The sequence below is a fragment of the Mobula birostris genome, chromosome 6 (assembly GCF_030028105.1).
Source record: "Mobula birostris isolate sMobBir1 chromosome 6, sMobBir1.hap1, whole genome shotgun sequence".
Taxonomy (NCBI): domain Eukaryota; kingdom Metazoa; phylum Chordata; class Chondrichthyes; order Myliobatiformes; family Myliobatidae; genus Mobula; species Mobula birostris.
In genome coordinates this window covers 26,420,933-26,443,707 of record NC_092375.1, presented here as the reverse complement: position 1 = coordinate 26,443,707, position 22,775 = coordinate 26,420,933, and the positions used below count along the sequence as shown (strand labels likewise).

Here is a 22,775-nt window from a genome sequence, read left to right as displayed (position 1 = left end):
GCATAGGTGGTGGTAGAGGTGGATACATTACTATACATTAAGGGCATTTAAGAAACTCTTAGATAGGGACAAGGATGACAGAAAAATAGAAGGCTATGCAGGAGGGAAAGGTTAGATTGATTATAGAGTAGGCTAAAAGGTTGGCATAACATTTTGGTCTGTACTGTTCAATGTCCAATGTTCTATCTCATTGTGATGCTATAACAGTAGTGAACAGCCAGTCAAAAAATACAAAATGCTGGGGGAACTCAGCAGGCCAGGCAGCATTTATGAAAAAGAGTAAACAGTCAGCTTTTTCAGCTGAGACCCTTCATCAGGACTGGAACAGCCAGTGTTGACCTTCATGCTTCCTAATATTTGGATGGCTTCCTGAGGAAACTGGAAAAGCAACTCTAATGTTCTCAACTGAGAATGACAGAAAATACCTTCAGATGAGGATTATTTTTAACAGAGGGGCCAATTGGGGTTAATATCCATATTCACCAATTAGTTGGACCTTATCATCAGGAAGAATTGATCCATGCAATAAATAGGGTAAAAACAGAAGGATTTCTGAAATGAACAGGTGGCTTACTCCATTTTGTTGCCACTCAAATGCTAAAGGTTGAGATTCCACAACCCCTTTCTTTGCAAATCACTTGAGATCGCAGATGTGTATAAATTTGCCATCGGTACTGTGTGAGTCAGTACAATACTACATGACACATTCAAATTTACAGTCATGAGAGTGTAACACAAGAATTGATAGTGTTGTAATTATTGGTATATATTTTAAAGTAGAGCATTAGATAATATTGAACTGATTGAATTGATGGGATGAAAACTGATGGTTTGGATCTGAAGTGCAGATCATCAAAGGCAGTGAGCTCCAGCCTGGTTCTGGCAAGGAAAGGCCGTGACTGTATAACTGCGATAGGATAACATTGTCATTTGGTCCAGCAAAATCAATAGTATTAATAAGATATGAATTGGAGATGCAGTCTATTCATTCAAATGTAGGCATTCCATTATATCCATTGCGTCATAACATTGCAATCTCGAGTGTCTTCTGACCACAAAATTCAATAAGCTCCTATCAGGTTTTGGAGGGGTCATTATGAATTCAAATTCAAAATGAACTAGGGAATGATCAACTTCCCACAGTCAATTTCAGGTATCCATATACTCCTGCCCTCTGCTTATTTGAGGTGTGCAGTGTATCACAAAATGAGTATTCATGAAAATTTTTTCCAACATACACAAAATGCTGGAGGAACTCAGCAGGGCAGGCAGAAACAGATTTGTTTGTGTTCGTGATATTTTTGTAAAATATTTTTATTTTTAATGTTTCTAATTTTTTTTTCTCTTTCAATATCACATAAGTTGTGTAATATTTCTTTTAATTATAAAACAAAGTAGCTTTCTTTAAAATTAGATTTTTCTAACTTCCCATAGTCTGCACATTCCTGATACATCTAATAAAATGGATGTCTATTAACAAGAAGTGACTGTTATCCTAAATTAATAATTCTTTATTTAATTGAATAACAGGAAAAATATGTTACATTTAAGAAATCCCAGAGGCTAATTTCCCTTATGGGTTTTAGACAACATAGTTATTGATTACCTGATAGTACTGTGACATCCTCAGAGATAAAGATGTCTTTTAAACCAGCAAATGCATGTAGATACAACTCCTGTATGACTTGAGAAATAAATTCACAGTGTCAGAGTTCTGAGAATATAATTCTGTAATAGAAAATCATCTTGAAATTATGTTTGGTCTATTTATCTTCTAACACCACATACCTTCTGCAGGAAGTGACATCAATTCTGTATGACAAGGAGATAGGCTTTAATTGCATCTATTATTTAGTACTTTATCTTCTCTATCCCTGATGCAAGAGGGATATTTTTCTTTAAGGAAATTGAGAAAGACAGAACAACCGATTGGTTACTATTATCAGACACTAATGGGTGTCACATCGATAAGACAGTAACAGGATATCACATTTTAGTGCTAACTACTGCACTCTCTTTATGTGATCCATCATTATCACACTCAGGCTAGATTCTCTCCTGTTTGTAAATTTTTAATCAGACAAAAGAAGGGGGAAAAATTACCTTGGAATGCTTCACACTGGGGCTCTGATTCTGTCCTTGAAATGAAGACGAGTTTGTTGGAAGGCATTTGACAAGAGAGATGGAGGTATCTCGAATCCTTCATATTTCATAAAAATATCCAGTCGTTGGGCTTCCCTGGGATTTCCCATTTTAACCAGCTCAGGGCTGGCAAATATTGATGAGAACTTTTGAAGGGGTGTCACTAAATTGTTACCAGCAGAGCAAACAAATTAGGTTACTCATAGCAATGAGGTGTGTTGCTATTCTATGAACAAAATTTGATATTACACTGGTTGAGAAGATCTCTTTTACTGAAACATTGACAGGTTTTTAGCTTTTAGCTTTTATCCTATATGACCTCTTGCAGCAACTATGATGTATGACGACATGCCAGAATATAGAAACTCATTTTTGCGTCCCTATTAAATATTTATAATAAATTGTGAGATCAAAAAATAATCATGGTTTCATCTGAGTAAGTGAATAGCTTTCACAAGTATATCATTGGATCAGTAATTAGCAGGAATTAACTTTATGTAGTCAAGTAACCATTGCAATGATCTTGGAACATATCACGAGCAGAATAAAATAATGAATTTGGTGGTTGTATTAAAGATGATTTGATTGTACCAGTTTTTTCTTAGATTTGCTTCATGCTGAGGAACTTATCGTACCCCTGAACAGAATAAGAATCAGAATCAGAATCGGATTTAATATCACTGACGTATATTGTGAAATTTGTTGATTTGCAACAGTGCTATAGTGCAATATATAAATATAGATCACAATAAGAAATATTTCAAAAACATAAATTAAATAAGTAATGCAAAAAGAGAGGAAACATAGTGAGCAATGCACACAAAATGCTGGAGGAACTCAGCAGGTCAGGCAGCATGAATGGAAACGAGTAAGCAGCCGATGCTTTGGGGCCGAGACCTATCTTCAGGACTGTAAGGCAGAGTTCATAGAAACATAGAAAATAGGTGCAGGAGTAGGCCATTTGGCCCTTCGAGCCTGCACCGCCATTTATTATGATCATGGCTGATCATCCAACTCAGAACCCCGCCCCAGCCTTCCCTCCATACCCCCTGACCCCCGTAGCCACAAGGGCCATATCTAACTCATGGGTTCATGGGTTGGTACATTGTCCATTCCAAAATCTGATGGCAGAAGGGTAGGGGTTGTTCCAAAAACATTGAGTGTGTGTTTTCAGGCTCCTGCATCTCCTTCCTGATGATAGTAATGAGAAGAGAACATGTCCTTGGTAATGGGGTCCTTGATCATGAATGCCACCTATTGAGGCATTGCTTTTAGCAGATGTGGATGAACAGAGTGTGAAAGACTTTTTAATTGGGGGTCAATGAGTAGCAATCTTTTATTTTTGTGAAGTTATTTCTGTAAGAGTTAAAAGGTTCCAGTGAAAAAATATGCTGGAAATACTCGGCAGGTCAGGCAGCATCTGTGAAGATTTTCAGATTCAGATTAGTTTATAGTTATATACTCCAGAGTGCAATAAAGCACCTTGCTCACATGACACTCACAGTGAACAATATATATGAATATAACATTCATAAATATGATAATAAAAGCAGTGGTGAGTACAAAACAGTCGAATGGTGCAAAAATTGTGATGCAACCTGAACTAGAGCAAAAAGAAATGTGAGAGTGATGATAACTAAAAACTCAGACATTTCAAGTCAGAGATGCCTTGTTTTCACTCAGCTTCACTCGCCCCATCACTGGACTGATCCCACAACCAATGGACTCACTTTCAAGGCTCTTCGTCTTATGTTCTCAATTTTTATTGCTTATTTGTTTATTATTGTTGTGTTTTCTTTTTGTACTTGCACAGTTTGGTGTCTTCTGCGCTCTGGTTGAATGCCCTAGTTGGGCAGTCTTTCTTTGATTCTGTTATGGTTGTTAAATCTGTATTGAGTATGTATGCCCACAAGAAAATAAATCTCAGGGTTATATATACTGATATGTATGCACTTTGCTGATAAATTAACTTTGAACTTCAATATTATGGTGATCATCATCATTATTCTGAGAGGTTACAATATTGGGGAATTAACAGTATTTACATTGTGAAAGTTAGAGGATGTCTAGCCAAACAGAAGGTAAACACTAAGGCAGTAAGGGGGGGGGATATCACTAAGGCAGAAACAGAATCAGAATAGGTTCATTATCACTTACATATATTTGTTTTTTTCTTATGGAAGCATTACAATGCAAGACATAAAATTAATATAAGTTACAGAAAGAAATGAATGGTTCAAAGATAGGTCCCAGGGAGTTTAAGTGGTTTGGCACAGAATAGATAGGGCAAAGGGCCTGTTTCTGTGCTGTACTTTTCAATGGCTCTAAGACAATTAATGAGGTAGTATTCATGGGTTTATGGACCATTCAAAAATCTGATGTTCTTAAAATGTTGAGTGTGGGTCTTCAGCTCCTGTATCTCTTCCCAATTGTAAAAATGGGCACGTCCCCATTGGTGAGGGTTTTTAGTTAAGGATGCAGTGTTCTGGAGACACCACCTCTAGGAGATGTCCTCGATGGTGGAAAGGGTTGTATCTGTGATGGATCTTGCTGAGTGTACAACTCTCTTCAGCTTCTTTGCATTGGAATGTCCACACCAGCCCGTGATACAAGCAGTCAGAGTGTTCTCCACAGTACATCTCATGAAAATTTGCAAGAGTCTTTTGTGACATATCAAATCTAACCAATGTTTGGAGTGGACTTGGTTGCAGAGCTATGAGGAATAACAGAGAAATGGTATTAACTGTATAGCTCCTACAAAGAGCCAAAACACAGATAATGGGCTAACTGTCCTCCTGTGATATCACACTATGATTATGATTCCATAATGAAAACCTATCAAAGCTCAGCAATATGGCTGCTGTATCCCAAGATGTGAAAACATGGTCTTGATTTCATTCTTGCACAGGACAGGATTATTATTGATGAGGTGGACTCAGACATACGTATGCCCTTTTCATATTTCTTTGCTGAGACTCACTTAGCCCCGTGGGCGCTCTGAGTTTGTTCAACTTACAAGTCTCATTCTTCATTGTTGGCCATTTATACAGTAGCTTTGGTCGTTCACCTACCTTTGGTAGCATGGACAGCTCTTTAAAACTGATAAAGGTAATTACTACTGTGTAGAAGTTCCAAGGTGGGCTCTCGGGAAAGTTGCACAAAGAACTGAGCTGAACTGATGCATACCTACCTTTAGGAGGTGGTATTGTGCTATTTGTTTAAATTAGATAGATTCTTGTCAAGATTACTTGGCCAGGATGTACCCAGTGGGCTCATGCTATTGCAGATATAGTGTACAAAATATACTCAGTGGCCACTTTATTAGCTACATCTGTACACCTGCCCGCTAATGCAAATATCTAATCAGCCAATCATGTGACAATAACTTAAAGCATGTGGACATGGACAAGAGGTTCAGTTGTTTGGATCAAACATCAGAATGCGGAAGAAATGACTTTGACCATGGAATGATTGTTGGTGTCAGGCAGGATGGTTTGAATGTCTCAGGGACTGGGATTTTCATGCATAACAGTCTCTAGAGTTTAGAGAGAATGGAGCAAAAATAAAAAAAACATCCAGTACATGGCTGTTCTGTGGGGTAAAAATGCCTTATTAATGAGAGAGGTCAGAGCAGAATGGGCGGTTGATAGGAAGGTGACAGTAACTCAAATAACCACACATAAGAACATAAGAAATAGGAGCAGGAGTAGGCCATCTGGCCCGTCAAGCTTGCTCCGCCATTCAATAGAAACATAGAAACATAGAAAATAGGTTCAGTAGGTCATTCGGCCCTTCAAGCCTGCACTGCCATTCAGTGCGATCATGGCTGATCATCCAACTCAGAACCCTGTACCTGCCTTCTCTCCATACCCCCTGATCCCTTTAGCCACAAGGGCCATATCTAACTCCCTCTTAAATATAGCCAATGAACTGGCCTCAGCTGTTTCCTGTGGCAGAGAATTCCACAGATCATGGCTGAACAGGCCATGGATGCATCTCCAACTACCTGCCTTTTTTCCATAACCCTTAATTCCCCTAGTTTGTAAAAATCTATCCAACCTTGTCTTAAATATATTTACTGAAGTAGCCTCCATTGCTTCAGTGGGCAGAAAATTCCACAGATTCACCACCCTCTGGGGAAAGCAGTTCCTCCTCATCTCTGTTCTAAATCTATTCCTCTGAATCTTGAGGCTATGTCCCCTAGTTCTAGTCTCACCTACCAGTGGAAACAACTTTCCTGCCTCTATCTTATCTATCCCTTTCATAATTTTATATGTTTCTATAAGATCTCCTCTCATACTTCTGAATTCCAGCGAGTACAGTCCCAGGTGACTCAATCTCTCTTTATAGTCTAACCCCCTCACTTCTGGAATCAAACTGGAGAACCAAAGCCAGTATATCCTTCCTCAAGTAAGGAGACCAGAACTGCATCAGTACTCCAAGTGTGGCCTTACTAGTACCCTGTACAGTTGCAGCATAATATCCCTGCTCTTAAATCCAATCCCGTTATGACAGTGATGTGGAGAGGGCACTTCTAAACACATAACATGTTGAATCTTGAAGTGTATAGGCTACAGCAGCAGAAGACCATGAACATACACTTAGTTGCCAATTTATTAGGTACAGGAGGTACCTAATATAATGGCCACTGAGTGTAGTGTACAAAATAACAAAAAAATGTGTCAGTAAATAAGTTGAACAGCGGGTTTTCCATTTTGTCAACGGGTAAGGTTAAATCAAACCATGATAGACTCCATTGGCATTTGGTGAAATGAGAGAGACAGAACTGGTAAACTCGAATCAACCCCTCTTGACACAGTCAAAACTACTCAATACTACTCTGCACAGTCTGTGTCAGAAGCCTTCATAGCAAATTGGAGCTGACAGCCTGAAACTGCTCACATAGATTTCCTGTTTCGCATCTCAACTATGGTGTATTAAATCACACCAAAAGGGCTGACATCTTAAAATCCTTTCTCTGTCAGTAATTTGAAAATCTACCTGTTTTGCTGGAGGTCATTTTCAGAAGCAAGGTCACCATTATCAATATAATCTAACCAACAAATTATACCCCACTCTAATTTTAAAGAAACATTTTTTATGACGGTCTTTCATTTGATTCATATATTAAAATAGAATCCACTGCATGAAAACATCTGTTACTTACTACAGCTTAAACATTATGAATCCCATGGACTTTAAAAGATGTTCCATTTAGGGAACATATATGGGTATAGATTTCATACACATCAAGTCATGATGTCTTCTGTTCTGAAACTCAAGTAATATTTTGCTTTTAATCTCTAAATAGTGGCACAAATATCGAACTTTATTAAAAGGAAAATTCAATTAAAGGCCTAACTTTCAGTGGTTTAGGTAATAAACTGCTCAGCTGACAACTTCGGTTAAAATCTTTCAGGACGAAAGTATCTCACTTACACAGATACTCAACAGTCTGTGTTGGTTATGGCCCAGGCAGGTTTGAAATCCACTTGGCCTTACTGCTGTAATAAATATCCACAGTGAAAGAAAATCCAGCACAAATGGACTGTCATTTCGATTTCTGTAATATGTCTGCTTGAATTCTGTTGAAAACAACTTTATTTTGTTCAATACTGTGCCATGTATAGATAGCACAAGGAAGAACACAATAGTAATTCCAGAAGTATATCCAGTAGCCACTTTATTAGGTATACTTCTGCACCTACTGGTTAATGCAAATATCTAATAGGCCAGTCATGCAGCAGCATCTCAATGCGTAAAAGCATGCAGACATGGTCAAGAGGTTCAGTTGTTCTTCAGACCAAATATCAGAATAGGGAAGAAACGTGATTTCAGTGACTTTGACTGTGGAATGATTGATGGTGCTGGATGGGATGGTTTGAGTATCTCAGAAACTGCTGATCTCCTGGGAGGATTTTCATGCACAACAGTTTCTACAGTTTACAGAGAATGGTGCAAGAAACAAAAAAAAACATCCAGTGAGCGGCAGTTCTGTGGGCGAAAATACTTGTTAATGAAAGAGGATGGAATGGCCAGACTGGTTCAAGCTGACAGGAAGATGACAGCAACTCATATGACCATGCTTTAGAATAGTCTTGTGTAGAACTGCATCTCTGAATGCAGGATACTTTATACCCTGAAGTAGATAGGCTGCAGCAGCAGGAGACCACAAACATATACTCAGTGGCTAGTTTATTAGGTATAGGAGGTACCTAATAAAGTGTCCACTGAGTGTACATGCAGGCACTGTTAAAGTGAAATGCAGGGTCAGTGTACAAATCACATATTAACAGGGAAGGTCATCGTGGGTAATGCACTTTGAACATTGTAATCAGTAAAAGCAGCAAATCATCTTAATTAATCAAATTATGCACAATGAGCCATTCTGTCCTGCCAGTGTTCAAAGATGAGTCTGACTTTACTTTTAGAAATTAAACTTGATTTGACTGTTAGACATTCTTAATGCAATGTGAGGGTAGTCTTCAATAATGAATCTACCAGGTTAACTCCAGTCCTCCCAGTCAATGCAATTTTAGAGAGATGCGGTGTGGTACAGTAAATGCTTAAAGAAAAGAGCTTTCCATTGGAAATATCCTAAATCATCTCTAAAATAGAGTGCATCCAAATGTGTTTATTTTTTTAAGATAGCATCATAGAATTATACACTAGAGGCCATTCAGTCCAGCAACAGATGCTGGCTGTTATCAAATTGGCCTTGCTTCTCTGCTCTTAAGCCAATGACCAGTACTTTTTCTATTCAAATGCATTTGGATTTAATCCTCTTTTGAGAACTACAATTTAATATTCTTTCACTACCCTTTCCAGCAAAATATTTTTAGTTTCCCTTAGCTGTTAGCAATGACTTACTGCCCATTTCGCAGCTACTGCTTAAGGCAGCAATGAAGGTCTTTCATCTCTGTCTGTTCATAGCATCATACACAGATATAGAAAGATTCTTCATTGCTGTTTCTGTACCAATTTTTATTTTGACCTGTCACGGTTGGTAGCAGTGAGCTGAACCCCCAAACCTGGAGGACCGGTGGACCACTCACAGTCTGGCCACTACCTTTGACCCGTTTGGCAGGGGTGACCCTACCAAGAACCAAAGCACAAGGCCAACATATCTCTCTGGGTCAACCAGGCATGTAAACCTCCAAACCCAGACCAGGTTGTGGGCCACTTGGAAGTACTAACAATGAGCTAAATATAGAATTAAATTGTAGATCTGCAGACTCGAATAATTCTTTTAAATGAGTGTTGCCCACCATATCCTGATACATTGGCACTGCAATACTTTGCCTGTCTACTTGAATCTGCATTGGTCTTGATTCAAATCCATTAAATTTATTGTTACAGTCAGCAGGAATATTGCCTAAATTCCTAATATGTACTGTGTTCATAGTGTATGGTTCTGTAATGGGGAGGGGTTGGGGTGGGCTACATGAATTTGTAAATGACCCCAACATTGCCAATATAAAAAGATAAATAAGTAAATGGCCAATAGAAAACAAAGTTTGGAACCATGGGCTAAGTGACTTTTCTAGATTGGTTCTAATGTTTTCTACACCATTGCTTCATTTTCATTAATTATATTTTCACTTGAATTCATGCTGTTAACTCAGAGTGTGCTAATGTATCCCCTGAAATTCCTCGCTCTTCTATCCTGGTGTAATCTTTAATAGATTTATAACACGCTGTAAGGTTTCATTGCTAATGCAATGGCTTCTTGGTAACGTTCCACTGCTGAGGTAATGGTTTCTCTGTAGCAGCAATGTTTGGGTTATGACTAGAGATAACGGGGTATGTTAGCCAATGAGTTGGATGTTGTTCTTTCTTGTGTGTCTGGGAGCCAGGAATTTGCGGTCTATGCCGGAGAGAGATGAGGAGAGAAGACGTGAATGGAGAGAGTTGGTAGAATTTGGACGGAGTGGACTTGGAGCGAGGGTCTGAAGGTCAGCGACGATCGGAGAAGGTTGATGGTGGACGACGGCCTTATCAGTGAGCTCCAACGTTTGCGCATTAGACTGTTTCATGAGAATGGGCCCTTTTCTTTTTTTTTGTTTCTTTACTAACCCTATAGTCAAATTAAGAATTATAAAGCTCAATCGTTTAATCGCATACTGTGTACTGTTTGTTATTTCGTGGTTCTGATTTGTAACAGGGGACACATCATGCAGCATCCACCCTAATGAGATTTCTTAAGTTTGGCCGGGCTGGGGAGGGGGTGCTATCATCCCCTATATTAAGCCGCTAGCCGAAGTGAGAGTTACATATTTAAAATAAACAGTTACTGCCTCGGCCAAAATTGAAGAAAATCATTTCAGACACGAATGGAAAAATTGAGCAACTAGGAACCAGAAGAGGCCAATTGACACTTTGGGCATGCTCTGCTAGTTACTCAGTTCATTGCTGATCCAGTCTTGACCTCAACACCATCTTCCTGCTCAGTTTATCTTGACTCTGTTGCTGTTTAAATGCTTGTTACTATTTACTTTTTCTTCATTTGGTTACTCTTAAACCAATTTGGCAAGTTGCTGTAAATTCAAAGGTTCAAAGGTCCAATTTAACGTCAGAGAAATGTATACAATATACATCCTGAAATGCTTTTTCTTCGCAAACATCCATGAAACCAGAGGACTGCCCCAAAGACTGAATGAACGTTAAACATAAGAAAATGTAAATTAGACTTTGAATGATATAGATAAAGATAAATATGAGCTTATTTGTCACATGTGCATCAAAACACTGTGAAATGTGTCATTTGCATCACATCAAATCAGTGAGGATTGTGCTGGGCCAGTCCTTCTAGCGCCAGCATAGCCTGCCCACAACTTTACTAACCCTAACCTTGTCTTTGGAATGTGGGAGGAATCCAGAACACCCAGAGGAAACCCACACATTCATGGGGAGAATGTACAAACTCCTCACAGACTGTGGTGAAATCAAACATTGGCCATAAGAGCTGCTATGACACCATGCCGGGTAGATAGATAAGACAAGTTGATGGGCATAGAATGGCTTACTGGGATGTAAGTGGAGCAATGAGATAGAATGAAAATGTCAGAGTGCAGTCATGGACACTCAGTGGGCTCAACAGCCTCCTTCAATGTCATGAGGAAATACGAGAAAGCAAAGCCTGACAGAATCAGACTACTACATAGGAACGTACTACTTGAAGAGTTTACACAAGTATGCTTTTGTCTGAAAATGGCAGACAACACTTTTCCAATTACCTCTGAAAGCTACATGAACAGAGCTCGAAAAGAGTGAAGGCTGATTGAGAATTAACAGATGTGGTGGTGACATAACCTTCTTCGGTAAACCCTGTAATTCATATTAAGTCAGATGCCCTGAATAATGAAATTGAGATGAACCTGTTTATTGAAAGCCATGTACTTTCATTAATCCATCCCCTAATTGGGAACAGAAATACATTGAGACATAGTAAAAAGATTCGAAGATACTGACTACTACGGAAGGCCGCCGAATATTTTTCCACATGGTTTTACATTGGCCCAGCTTTAATTCACCTATTCTAATGAGGCTCATTGGACTCTGTTCTATCTGTTTTCCGGGAAATAAAATAGATGGGGTGTAAAATCTGTGGGATTCTGAGTCAGCTCCAAGGATCCCAAACAGATTGCTAATCCCAAAAGGGTCATTTCATTTCTCATCTCTCACTGGCAGCTGTAATGTATAAACAGGCATAATGCCCATTTTAGAGTCTTTTTTGGAAATTCATCTGCACCGAATGCTGTTTAACAAACTGTGATTGATTTAAAAAAAGTCTCCTGTTTCCTTGTTAAGTGAGCAAGCATGCACAAATAACTTCAACATTGTGTCAACCATATTAATTGTCATTGTTTAGCTCTGAACACGTCAGCTATACTGATGACTTACGTATCTGATCTTTCACTTAACTTCTCCCCATCAGTATGACATACGCTGAAATTTTATCTTTTTTTCCTCAGGCTGTTCATTCAATATCCTTACATATTGGAAAATAAATTACTGAGGGAACTCAGCAATGAAAACACTAAATGTTGTGTATTATTGGTTTTGGGTACAGAATTGCTCTTTCTCAATTTCAAGGTCATGTCATCTCCTTAACTTCTATTGGCAGCTTTAATACAATTCAACAGCAAATTAAAAGAAATGGTTAAAAAAGGACACACAAAAGGCAGGCAATTATTTAACCAATTTGTTGAGGTTAAATGGTTGATAAGATGGCTTGACCTTGCAGTCCTCTCCTTATCTGAGAGTTAAGTGCAGTTCTGAATTATAGCATGGATTAATCCATCTAGAAACACAGTAGACACAATTTTTTTTCTGCACTACTCCAAAAATCTCAGCTATGGATGATCCCAAGCCTGGCTGTGAAAGGAGGCAGCTTGGGCACGGGGCTAACAACCCAATTCCATAAAAACCCAGTGCTACAGAAATGCCGACAGAAGCTCCAAAGACCTCATCCCTGAGAGAGGAAGGATACACCAAGAAGGTGGGCCGCATCTGGAAAAACTTGAAAGACTGGCCCCGGACAGAGGAGTATGGTGAGCTGCTGTTGACAGTTTATGCCCCAGTAGGGGTGATGGGCCTAAGAAGAAGTCTACTCCAAAAAAGCACACACATAAATGGGCACTTTTAACCTCACTAAAAGCCTTCAAATCCAAAATTAGGGAAGATCTGTCCCCAACAAGCAAGATTTCCTGGTGGACAACATTTTAATTCAAATCCCCTTCCCATTCCAACATGTCTGTCCACGGCCTCTTCTACTGCAACGATAACACCATTCTCAGGTTGGAGGAGAAATACCTCCAACTTGACAGCATGAACCATCAATTTCTCTAACTTCTGGTAATCTTTCCCTTCCTCCTTCCAGCTCCCTTCTTACCCCTTCTCTTCTCCTCACCTGCCAATCAACTCCTTCTGGTGCCCCTTCTCCTTCTCTTTCTCCCATGGTCCACTCTCTTCACCTATCATATTCCTTCTTCAGCACTTTGGGTGGGTTTGCAAGTTTGCAGACGACACAAAGGTTGGTGGTGTTGTAGATAGTGTAGAGGATTGTCAAAGATTGCAGAAAGACATTGATTGGATGCAGAAGTGGGCTGAGAAGTGGCAGATGGAGTTCAACCCGGAGAAGTGTGAGGTGGTACACTTTGGAAGGACAAACTCCAAGGCAGAGTACAAAGTAAATGGCAGGATACTTGGTAGTGTGGAGGAGCAGAGGGATCTGGGAGAACATGTCCACAGAGCCCAGAAAGTTGCCTCACAGATAGATAGGGTAGTTAAGAAAGCTTATGGGGTGTTAGCTTTCATAAGTCGAGGGATAGAGTTTAAGAGTCGCGATGTAATGATACAGCTCTATAAAACTCTGGTTAGGCCACAATTGGAGTACTGTGTCCAGTTCTGGTCACCTCACTATAGGAAGGATGTGGAAGCATTGGAAAGGGTACAGAGAAGATTTACCAGGATGCTGCCAGGTTTAGAAAGTATGCATTATGATCAGATATTAAGGGAGCTAGGGCTTTAGTCTTTGGAGAGAAGGAGGATGAGAGGAGACATGATAGAGGTGTACAAGATAATAAGAGGAATAGATAGAGTGGATAGCCAGCACCTCTTCCCCAGGGCACCACTGCTCAATACAAGAGGACATGGCTTTAAGGTAAGGGGTGGGAAGTTCAAGGGGGATATTAGAGGAAATTTTTTTACTCAGAGAGTGGTTGGTGCATGGAATGCACTGCCTGAGTTAGTGGTGGAGGCAGATACACTCGTGAAGTTTAAGAGACTACTAGACAGGTATATGGAGGAACTTAAGGTGGGGGGGTTATATGGGGGGCAGGGTTTGAGGGTTGGCACAACATTGTGGGCTGAAGGGCCTGTAATATCCTGTACTATTCTATGTTCTATGTCCTATGTTTATCTTTTCCACCTGTCACCTCCCAGCTTCACACTTTGATCCTCCCCCACCCACCCACCTTCTCCCCTCAGCTGGCTGCACCTACCACCTTCCAGCTTGTACTCATTCCCCTTCCTTCATCTTCTTTTCCAGTTCTGATGAAGGATCTTGGCCTTCTTTATTCCTTTCCATAGATGCTTCCTGACCTTCCGAGTTCCTTCAGCATTTTGTGTGTGCTAATCTGGATTTCCAGCATCAGCAGAATCTTTTGTGTCTGTGGGATATCTTCCTCAAATTCAGCTGCTCACAGAAATCTGCCCTTGTTCTATATTTGCACCATATTTTATTCAAGTCATGATACTAACCAATGAGTTCACAGTGCAGCCCTTCTCAATGAAGATAGTGTTAAGCAGGGCTGCACTACTGCTCTGACACTTTTCTCAGTCTTGTTTACTTGAAGTTGTAAACAGATCTGTTTGAAGTTGCAAACAGATTTCCCTTGGGTGGAGCTAACCCTCAGGACAAATCAACCCACATTGAGACTGCATTCCAGAACCAACCTTGCTGAAATCTTGGTTACTGTGCTGCAATATGCAGAGGATGCTTGTGTTTTCCTATGCTCCTTGGCTGAGCTCTAGACCAGGGTTCCCAACCTTTTTTATGCCATGGACTAATAGCATTAAGCATGGGGTCCATGGACCTCAAGTTGGGAATCCCTGTGTTAAGCTATTGGCGATTTGTTCACTGAAGCGTCAGAGAAGATGGCTTTTACACTCAACATCCATGAGTCAAAGGCCCCCACCAGCCTGCTGTCTCTGCATCATTAATCACAACCCTGGTGAGACTCTGGGAAATGTGGATCACAAACCATATCATGTTCTGGCAAAGGTTGATAGCAATGAAGAAATTGATCAGCACCTTCAATGGAGCATCATGACTTTTGGTGATTGGGGAACAGGGTGTCTGAAGATCAAGGCCTCAGACCTGACACAAAATTCATGATTTGCAAACAGAAGTGATCCATGCCTTCTTGTATGTTTCTACTTGGGGAAGGTACGATGAAACACTGATACATTACTGCCAATGCTCGCTTTGAAAAATGCTCCAAATTCTCTGGAAGAATAAGTGAAATATAGTCAGGGTCCTCTCCCAGGTGAACATCCCCAACAGAAAGGACCTACTCATATGAGGCAGGCCATATAATTTGCCTACCCAACACGCAACTCTCTAAACAGCTACTCTGTTTCAAGAGTGTCCTGAAGAATCCTGATTTAGGGTCTTGGCCTGAAGCATCAACTGCTTACTCCTCTCCACAGGTTGCCGCCCAATCCATTGAGTTCCTCCAGCATTTTGTGTGGGTTACTCTGTTTCAAGCTCTGCTGTGGGAGGAGACTACCAGTAGGACAGAAGAACAAACTCAAGGATATTTCATGTATTTCTGATTCTCAGGTGTTTGGCCAAGAAACACGATGTCCATCCAAGATAAAAATCTACTAGTAGCCCCCCTCATAACCCGAGAGGGGAAACTGCTTGTAGTTATCAGAGATCACTCGCTCCAGCCTCAGGAAACTAATGGGCACAATTCTAAACTCAACTATCTTCAGCTGATTTACCTATGATCTGAATATTCAATATTTAATTTTAAGACCTCAGTAAAGGAAGCAGCCAATGAAGCAATACCTTGACAACATTCAGGACTGATAAGTAGTCATGGTTGTGCTCACAAGTGTCAGGGAAATAATTATTTTCAACAAGAAATAATCTATTTACCTACTTGGCATTGTTATAAATGAGTTCCTCGTCTTCAATGTCTCAGAGGAGCAAGAGGTCACCGTTAAGTAGAAACTCAACTAGACATGACACATAAAATACTGAGTACCCAGAAGCTTGTGATTTCAAAATGTTCCATTATCTATAAGTCATTGATAGGGCTAGCAACTTACCTTGTGACATCCTGTAGGTCTTCACCATCAACAGGGCACAACTTAGGAGTGTAATGAATATTCTTAACTTACCTGGATGTGTGCAGCTCAAGCAAGAGCTCAACTCCATCAGAACAAAGTAGATCACCAATCATCCAAAAATAGTCACTCCCTCCTCTCTGGCATATAGTCAGTGCAGTTTGCATCCTATATAAAGAATACTGCAAATACTTGCTCACACTTCTCCAACAGCATCTCTCAAATTTGAAACTCCAAGGAGGACAAGGACCGCAGGTGCACAGGGATGCCACCATCTCCTGTTCCTTTATAAATCATTCACAATCCTGACTTGGAAATATATTGTCAGTCCTTCATCACCAATAGGTCTAAATCCTGTAGATCTGTAGCCTACAGCACTGATGAGAGTACCTTCACCAAAAGGACAGCGCCAAATCAGGAAGGTAGCTCACACTATCTTCTTAAGAGCAATTCCTGAGAGGCAGTACATGTTGATCTTGAAGGCTTGATGCCAAGCAAATAATCTCTTCCTCAATGTCAACAAGACAAAGGAGATGGTTATCGACTTCAGGAGAACTCACACCACTCACACCCCCCTTTGCATATGAAAGCAGTGGAAACTGAGGACAGTTTCAAACTCCTGGGAGTGCACACCAAGCACATCCTGTTATGGTCCCAGAACACATCCTATACCATCCTTTACATTCTGAGGAGGCTGGAAAGATTTGGACTATGCAGAAGGACTCATGTCCTTCTACAGATGTGTGGTGAGAGTGTTCTAACATGCTACATCACTATACGGTATGAAAATGGCACTGCAATGGACAAGTAGGCTCTGCAATTGGCAGCCAAAACTGCCCAACTCATCACCGCCTCAACCTTACTACCATCAAAGGCATATTGTATATAGAGAAAGGTGCCGGTAAAAGGCCAGTAACATTATAAAAGAAATGACCTGCCCTGTTCACCCATTCCCTTCAGGGAGGACACTACATAGCACCTGTGCCAAGATCACCAGACTCAAAAACTGTTACTTTCCTCAAGCAGTTACTTTCCAGAGATTTGCATCTAAGAACTCAATTTGGTTTGGAATGCTATTGTTGCTCACTTCGATTGTTTGCATGACTGGTTTTTTTCCTCTCTTTATCTGTGCGAATTGGGGGTTGGTCTTTATTTTTTAAAAATTGGGTTCTTTTGGGTTCTCTGCTTTGCAACTACCCGTAAGCAAGCAAATCTCAAGATTGTATAATTTATACATTCTTTGATAATACTTTGAATACAATCTTGAATCAGCACTAGGTCTCAAAATCATTTTAATGAGGCATTGAACCAGCTGCAGTACTATTTTTTTGTGTGTGTGGCGGAGCAGATTTCTTCAGCTCACTGTGTGGAATAGATGCATAACTTTTTCATTAAACTATACGTATTATTACAGTGCAGAGAGTAGAAAATAATAGCAAGTTATGGTGAAACTTTATGCAAAAATGTCAAGATTGGTATTTCATGAAAAACTAAATAAACAAAAACTCTGTAATCAAGCAACACACATAAAAATTGCTGGTGAACGCAGCAGGCCAGGCAGCATCTCTAGGAAGAGGTAGAGTTGACGTTTCGGGCTGAGACCTTTCGTCAGGATTAACTGAAAGAAGGGCTAGTAAGAGATTTGAAAACTCTGTAATGTTGAATTCACTTCTTTTCAAGCTAAAAATGTGTGATGTTTCACTGTGAAAGGTACTGAGCAGAGGAACTATCACCATCCTGTAGTCACTAATGTCTCGATTCTACCAGTTACATAAATATTGTGCCTGTAAGAGTAGGTGCATATCCTGGGAGCAAGTTACTCACTTCCTGTCACATTTCTACAAACTACAAGATATGAGTCAGGATCGTGATAGAGCATTTTTCTCTCTCTACCTCAATTGATTGCTACAGATGGCTGTGGAGACTAAGTCATTGGGATAACTTAAAGCGGATGATGATGGATTCTCGATTACTAAGGCATCAAAGGTTATGGGGGAATGCAGGAGAATGGGTTTGAGGGGGATAATAAATCAGTCACGATGGAATGGCAGAGTAGACTCACTGGTCCTTTGTCTTATGATATCATGGCCCTATTCCTATGCAAGACTCCGAACACCCAAAGTGGTTCACAAGAATAATTACAGGAATGAAAGGGTTAAAGTATGAGGAACATTTTGATGGTTTTGGGCCCGTACTTGCCGGAGTTTAGAAGAACAAGGGATGATCTCATGGAAACTTATCAAATATTGAAAAGCCTAGTTAGAGTGGATGTAGAGAGGGTGGTAGGAGGGAACAGACCCCCACTGGGGGTTCTGTGGGCTAGCTACCATCTGGGCCCCCAAATGGGTGAAAGGCATTTAGGGGGTGAGCCCGGGACACCGGGATTCACTGCTGAACCCTCTGGAGGTGTCGTGGGCTTATCAGTGAAAGACTGAGGAAAGAGGGCACTCACTTGATAACCCAGAAGATGCCACCACTCCCTTGGCCACCCCATAGAGTCTAGGGAGCGTGTCTCAGGAGTGCAAATAAGGGATATTAACATCTAGTCCTACATAACATACGTGGGGGAGCCTAGAACCAGACGGCACAGCCTCAGAATACAAGGATTCCTCTAGAACAGTGTTGAGGAGGAATTTCTTTAGCCACAGGGTGGTGAATCTGTGGAATTCATTGTCACAGATGGCTCTGGACACTGATAGGTTCTTAGACGAGATATGTTTTTAGATGAAAAAATCTGCAGATGCTGGAAATCCAAGCAACACTCACAAAATGCTGGAGGAAATCAGCAGGTCAGGCAGCATCAATGGAAGAGAGTAAACTGTTGACCTTTCTGGCTGAGACCCTGCATCAGGTCACCTGCTAGTTTCTTGATTATAAAGACGCTAAAGGTAATGCGGGAAGGTAGGACAATGGGGTTGACAGAAATAATAAATCAGCCTTGATGAAATTGCAGAGTAGACTTGATGGACCGAATCATAATTAGACTCCTATGTCTTATGAGTTCAGTAGCTCTCCGGGGCTTAGTACCTTCCAGAATAAAATGTAATTGGCAAGTCATCAGCAACCCTCCGTAATGTTCAAGGATGCGGCATGTTACTATGTTTCCAGTGCCAATTAAGAATGGGCAATAAATGCTAGTTTCATTGGATAATTATTGTTTTTTTTATTTAGGCATTTTGGAGACAAGGTAAAAGTGGATAGGTTCCAACAGGCCATAAAATCCATAAATATCACATCTTCTATAAAGCACTGAAATACTGTCCGCAACTTTGCCGATCTTTTTATGGAGTATGCTCATGGTCTTGGGTCTTCAACATCAGGAAATACTGCAGTTAACAGTCCAAAGAATCAGTCAACATGACCAAGTTCTGGTGACAGAAACACCTACACTTCCACTCCATGCCACCAAACTCAACCAGTTTCCTCTATCCTCTCAACCTCCCAGTTACTTGGAGACATCTGTCAGAGTCGGTCTTTGGACTGGACTATCTTTCAATAAGTCAGTGAAGTACTGCTGAGAATGCAGCAAATTTCTGTGAAGATGGTTGCTTTCTTGATCTTGAACATATTATTTTGGTCACTTCATCAGTTTGTCACTGGATATCACTTGAAGAAGCAGCTCCCACATTCTGATACTTTGCCGTGAGATACATGATTGAGTTTTCCGACTTTAAATGCGAATAGAAATAGTGTGCCATGGTAGGTTAGTGGTTAGTGCTCAGGGTTCAGAATTCAATTCTGGAGCCTTCTGTAAGGAGTTTGTATGTTCTCCTCATGACCTTTGGGCTTCCTTCGGGTGCTCTGGTTTCCTCTCATGGGCCAAAGACGTACTGGTTAGTAGGTTAATTGGACATGTAAACTGTCCTGAGTCTAGGCCAATGTTAAATAGGTGGCTTGCTGGATGCTGCAGCTCTATGTGCTGGAAGGACCCTTTTCATGCTGTATCTCTACATAAATAAATAAAATTTAAAAAATAAACAGTTGGGTTGGAACGTGAAATCTTGACGTTTCCTTATGACTGTGGAAAACATTCTAGCTGGCTACGTCACTGTCTGGTGTGGGAGACTACTGTACAGGATTGAAGTGAACTGCATAGAGCTCAGTCAGCTCTAGCATGGGCACTAGCCTCCATAATATCCAGGATATCTTCAAGAAGCAATGCATCCGAAGGGTGGGGTCACCATCGTTGAGGATCCCCGTCCTCCAGGTCACGCCTTGTTCTCATTGCTACCATCAGGAAGGACGTACAGAAACCTGAAGGCACACACTCAACAATTTAGGAACAGCTTCTTCCCACTGCCATCCAATTTCTGAATGGACATTGAACCCATGAACACTACCTCACTACTTTTTAATTTCTATTTTTGCACCAGTTATTTAATTTAAATATTTTATATAGATAAACTTACTGTAATTCACTGTTTTTTTTCCATTGTTATGTATTGCATTGTACTCAAAGTTAATGAATTTCATAACATATGCCGGTGATATTAAACTTGAAGGTCAACATAATATAGTATAATGGATAACAGTTATCTCAAAAATATAAGACCATAAGACACAGGAGCAGATTTAGGCCATTCAGCCTATCGAGTCTGCTCCACCATTCTAGCATGGTTGATTTATTATATCTCTCAACCCCTATTCTCCTATATTTTCCCTGTAAACATTGATGCCCTGATTAATCAGGAGCCTATCAACATCAGCTTTAAATATAACCAAATAAGATTGTATTAAGTATTCTAGAAGAGATCTACAAGAATACTCATCGATTGTCAAGAAGTTGTTCAAATGTATTTTCTTCCTGTTTTGGAAATTCAAATTGAATGCAACTCTTTCTTATACAACTTGTTTGAAATAGCATGTTGCTCTTTTATGCAATTTCGACAATGAGACTCTGTTGGATCTGGGAACAGTCCTTTGATATGCCCAAATTACCTTAAATACTTGCTGATCAGTTATTGCTGTGAAATGATGTAGTAGAGGCTGGAGTGCTTTATTCAAGCAGACCCTGTTAAGATACTCCAAAATTTTAACTATCTGCATTGATTAACAGACCACAAGAATAAGTTTTGCTATAAAAAGCACTAGACTATGAGCAATGTTGGCTATGATATGTACCCACATGGTGAATATTATAGCACAATCTTTTTCCAGCTTGATAACTCTTTGCAGAATATGTCCTTGTTAGTGATATTTTCTCTACTTTTGCATGCCATCTTCCTTGAAGTTGTTGCCCCATGCATTTATATTGGTTCTTTCACATATTCAGGACAGCAGAAGTATTTTATAATCAGTACAATAGTATTGGACAACCACACAATCATAGCAGCCAATCAGTAAACAAGTCCAGCAGTCTTTGTGCTAAGAGAAATGGAGTTAATATCTAAGGTCAAAACCCTGATTATCTGGGCATTATCTACAGCTCTGCTTTTTTTGCAGCATGTCCCTTTGTGTAGGTTCTCTCTTACTTATTGACCTTGTTAACCTATCAAACAAATGGCTCTATCAATAGCTCATCACCATGAGCCTAGCCTCATCTTGTCAGGCCATTTTTCCTTGACCAATCCTCCCCCATTCTCTCTGCGACTGATAACTAACTTATTTTCTCTTTTTCCCAGTCCTGAAAATTTTTGATCTGACATGCCAAGCCTGCTGAGTGTTTCTGTTAGTTTCTTTTCTTATTTCAGATTTCTGGAATCTGAGGATTAAAAAAAAATGTTCATTTATGTTATGAGATAGAGTACTATGTAAAAGAGAAGGAAATCTCTGATCTTAGACCTCCGCTGCCTTGTGGCTGTACACATTCATGGGGAAGGCTTCGGGAGTAAACCCCGGGAGTAAATGTCAGGAGCTGGCAGTCCTACATTGAGCTCAATGTTGACTGACAACTTCTGCGATGCTTCTGGTACCAAACTCTGTCGATCTCTGCTGTTCCTTTGGGTTCATCAGATGCATGGGAAGGGAGAGCTTGCTACATGGGCAACAGCTTGCCCTCCATATTGTACTGCCCAGGCTTGCGTATCTAAACAGCTAGGACACAATATCCATGGTCAACTCTGACAGATATTTTGGGCCGAGACCCTTCATCAGGACTGGAAAAGAAGATGAGAAGTTAGAGCAAGAAGGTGGGGGGAGGGTAAGGAGAAGTAGAAGGTGGCTAGGCATAGCTCAAATACCATTTATAAGTTTGCTGATAATACAACCATTGTTGGTAGAATCTCAGATGGAGACAAGAGGGCGTACAGGGATATGTTAACTAGTGGAGTGGTGATGCAGCAACAACCTTGCACTCAATGTCAGTAAGACGAAAGAGCTGATTGTGGACTTCAGGAAGGGTAAGATAAAGGAACGCATACCAATCCTCATAGAGGGATCAGAAGTGGAGAGAGTGAGCAGTTTCAAGTTCCTGGGTGTCAAGATCTCTGAGGACCTGAACTGGTCCCAACTGATTCAGCTATAAAGAAGGCAAGACAGCGATAATACTTTATTAGGAGTTTGAAGAGATTTGGTATGTCAATAAAAACACTCAAAAACTTCTATAGATATACCGTGGAGAGCATTCTGACAGGCTGCATCATTGTCTGGTATGGGGGCGGGGTCTATTGCACAGGACCGAAAGAAGCTGCAGTGGGTTGTACATTTAGTCAGCTCCATCTTGGGTACTTTGGAAAAGAAGACGAGAAGTTAGAACAAGAAGGTGGGGGGAGAAGTAGAAGGTGGCTAGGCATAGCTCAAATGTTACAAGGTACCCAGGACATCTTCAAGGAGCA

The 22,775-nt window shown here is 40.4% G+C and overlaps 1 long non-coding RNA gene across 1 annotated transcript in view; it reads left to right on the top strand.

Moving 5' to 3' along the window:
- Positions 1 to 22,775, top strand: part of LOC140198876 (uncharacterized) — a 106,081-nt gene that overhangs the window by 72,962 nt on the left and 10,344 nt on the right. The gene's annotated exons all lie outside the window — the stretch shown is intronic.